The following is a 4261-nucleotide window of genomic DNA, read 5'->3' on the forward strand; positions in this document are numbered from 1 at the left end:
TGGGAATAATATTTGTTTGTTTCAGTAACAAATAAGATAAATATTTTCCATCTGTAATGATAAAATTCATTACTAAATTATCATATACTTCCTCAGAATATTACCAGAAACAAAATACTTGGCATATGCCACATATGTGGCCAATAATCTTTCATATCGCATTGATGACATAGGTTATCTTTACCCTTTGAAAAGTTATCTTGAGAACTCTCATTGTTCACTTATTTATTACTATGTTCTCACTTTTAGTGGTTTATGATTATATCTTTTATTTTCTTTATGTTTGTATTCACTTCGGGGAATGTAACAAATCTAGTAGGATAAACTTCTAAACTATTGATTCTTTATTTCATAATCATTATCACAAAACATGCATGGATTTCAAATCAAAATTTATCTATTATGATTATTCTCCAATTATAATAAACATGATATAATAAATAAATCATAGTAAAATATACCTCAGATTCTTTAACATCATTGTTTTCACCTTGACTATTATCACAAGCATTATTACAAATGGTAAAACAACTTTGTTTTTGTAATAACATTTATAACCTAATAGTAAAAAAATCATTTAATAAACAAAATCAAAATTTTTGTGTACGATGCTTGAAATTTATCCGAAACATATTTTACCAAATTTCAATACCACATAGATGTCATAAAATCTTATGATGCTCTAATCAAATATTTATAAATTCAATTTAAAAGATATAATACAATCATTCAACATTAGCAAGTTCATAAGACTCAATAGATCCTATCAAGTTTCCCTTTAATCAACTATGGTAGGTTAATAACATTTTCCACCATAATTTTAATCATTCAACATTAGCAAGTTCATAAGACTCAATAGATCCTATCAAATTTCCCTTTAATCAACTATGGTAGGTTATTATCTTTCTTAATTATTTTCTAGGTTGTGGTTAATGTAATTTGAGGACTTTCTGGACTTTATTTGGATCTTTAAAACGGTTTACAAGATTTTAGCTTAAAACTCGATTTTAAATCAAATGACACTAATTTTTAAAAGACGAGCTTTGACAAAAGCTTTCATGTAAAGGGAATGTTTTAAAGCTAAGCAATTAATCCGCATTTTCTAAATTAAATGAAAGATAATAACTGACACAACTTAAGGTCAACACGTTTTCAAAAACACTCTCGTGTGACATCACCAGATTCGGCCATAATGTCTAGGTTGGGTTTGGGGTGTTACATTTAGTGGAATCAAAGCTAGATTACAAAACTCAGTTGTGGATTTGGGTTGTAAAAGAATGGTTTTTCACAAATAATTTGTAAAATGATTTGAAATATTTTGATAAATAAGTGGTACACTGAGTCTCAGGCGCCGATTTTGTAAGTTTCTGAAACTCTATATAGAATTGTCTGAAAGCATGCTTAGGACATACTGAAATTATATTTGGATCTATCTAAACTGTTAGTATGCTATGAAACTACTGTAGGTAGTAAACTCTTTTGAAACACTCTAGGCAGTGTAAACTGAAAACCGTAGTTAACTATGACTTGCAATAACAAACTCCGAATACTCTAATAACTGTACTGCATAAAATATTTGTTAATAAATATCGAAACTGTAAACTGAGTTGCATAAAACTATTAATATAGATTAATCCAAAATTATGATGAGCTCACGTGGTACTCGTGGATGGGGTACTAAAGGCTGAGGTAGAGGCCGTAGAGGGGCTCGAGCTAAATCCTTAGCATCTGATACGATTCTGAATCTAGATACCAGCGAGACGCCGATATTACCGGTGACAGAGACTGGGTCTGGGTCCAATGATCGGGCGGCTGGGGATGACGCACTGTCCCAAACCATGTTACGAATTTTGGAAAAGATCGCTGGGCCCAACACGGGTTCTGGGGGTCGTGGGTCAGTTACGGAGCGACTCCAGTCCAATGGGGCAGAGTTGTTTAGGGGCATCACTGGAGTTTCTCCTAATGTGGCCGAGTACTAGATGGAGGCCATGGAATGCATCATGGACGATCTGGATTTTTCTGAGGAGCAGAAACTCAAGGGGGCTATTTTACTGCTTCGCGATGAAGCGTATCAATGGTGGTTGACAGTTTAGGAGGGCACTCAGCTTGACTGGTTGACATGGGAGCTGTTTAAGACGGTTTTCTAGAACAAATATGTGAGGACTAGTTATATCGATGCTAGGAGGCGGGAGTTCCTTAATCTTACTCAGGGTGATCGTTCAGTGGCTGAGTATGAGGCTAAGTTCCTAAGACTGAGTCGTTATGCGAGGGGTATGGTGGCGACCGAGTATGAGCACTGTGTTCGGTTTGAGGATGGTCTCTGGGATAGTCTGCGAGTTCTAATAGCTCTTCAGAGGGAGCTGGATTTCTCTGTATTGGTTGAAATGGCGAAGATCGCCGAGGAAGTAAAGCATACTGAACGTCAAAATCGAGATAAAGGGAAGGCTAAGAGGGATACAGAGCCTTAGAATTCTGGGATGAGGCTTAGGAAAAAGGCTAGGATTGATGGGCACGTGAGAGTTGACCTACTGTTACACCTTCTAGGGCAACGAGCTGTCAGTACTGTAATTGACGCCATCCAAGGAGTGTTGGAGGGCTACTGGTGTGTGTTTGAGGTGTGAGTCAACTAAGCACCATGTTAAGGACTGTCCATTGAGGATTAATCAGATGCAAGCTCCGGTTAATGAGATTGCACAGTCTCCGAGGGTAGTTCAGCAGCCACCTAGGGGCCGTGGTCAGGTTCGGGGTGGTAATGGCATGGGCCGAGAACACAGAGCACCAAGCAAAGGTGCTGGACTGACTGAGGTGAGACAGCCTATATCGGTTTATGCTTACATCACGTAAAGATTGAGATGCTCCAAATGTCATCACAGGTACATTTTTAATTTTTAATGTACCTTACTTTGCATTGATAGACATAGGCTCTACACACTCTTATGTAGCTAGTACGGCGTCTGAGACCTTGGGGTTGCCATTTGAAAGAACTTCTAGTGAGATAGCAGTGGTGAGTCTGTTAGGGCAGTCTATTGGAGTTAGTAAACTGTTTAGAGATGTTCCGTTAAAGGTCCAAGGGACTGTATTTCTGGTTAATTTGATGAAGCTTCCATTTGGGGAGTTCAATTTGATTTTAGGCATGAAGTGACTGGTTAAACATTGGGTGAGTCTAGACTGTGCTACGAAAAGGGTTGTTCTGAAGACCGAGGGGGATAGTGAGGTGGTCGTGATTGGTGAACGACGATACTATTTGACTAATGTGATATCTGCATTGAGGGTAGAGAAGTTAGTAAAGAAGAGGTGTGAGGCATTCTTGGCTTACATCAATGTTAGTGATTCTGTGGACTCTTCGGTTAAGAATATTTGAACTGTGAGAGACTTTCCAGATGTTTTCCCAGAGGAATTACTGGGATTACCTCCGAGCCGTGAGGTGGAATTTCGGATTGGGTTGTTTCTGAGCACAGCTTTTTTGTCTATTACCCCTTACCAAATGGCACTGAAAGAGCTGACTGAACTGAAAGCTCAAATTCAGAAGCTGTTAGATCATGGGTTTATTCATCCCAGTGTGTCTCCGTGGGGAGCACCTGTTCTGTTCGTAAAGAAAAAGGATGGTATAATGAGGGTGTGTATCGACTACCGTCAGTTCAACAAGTTAACGATTAAGAATAAATACCCACTTCCGAGGATAGACGACTTATTTGATCAGTTCAAAGGGGCTTCAGTGTTCTCTAAGATCAATCTGTGATCAGGTTATCATCAGTTGAGAGAAAAAAGAGGTTGATGTGTATAAGACGACATTTCGAACTCATTATGGACATTATGAGTTCCTAGTTATGCTCTTTGGGTTGACTAATGCACCAGCGGCATTCATAGACTTGATAAACCATGTGTTACAGCCCTACTTGGATTAGTTCGTGGTGGTATTCATTGAAGACATCTTGGTGTATTCTAAGATAAAGGATCAATATGATGAGCATCTCAGAGTGGTTCTGCAGATTCTTTACGAGAAATAGCTGTATGCAAAGTTTAGCAAGTGTAAGTTCTGGATGCGGGAAGTGACATTTCTAGGGCATGTGGTTTCTGCTGAGGGGATTTGTGTGGATCCTCGTAAGGTTGAGGCTGTGTTGAGTTGGAAACAGCCAAAGAATGTGTTAGAAATTCACAGTTTTGGGGGGCTGACAGGATATTATCGACGTTTCGTAGAGGGGTTCTCTTTGATCGTAGCTTCGATGACTAAGTTACTGCGTAAGGGAGTTCCTTTCATGTG

The sequence above is a fragment of the Gossypium hirsutum genome, chromosome A02 (assembly GCF_007990345.1).
Source record: "Gossypium hirsutum isolate 1008001.06 chromosome A02, Gossypium_hirsutum_v2.1, whole genome shotgun sequence".
NCBI lineage: Eukaryota > Viridiplantae > Streptophyta > Magnoliopsida > Malvales > Malvaceae > Gossypium > Gossypium hirsutum.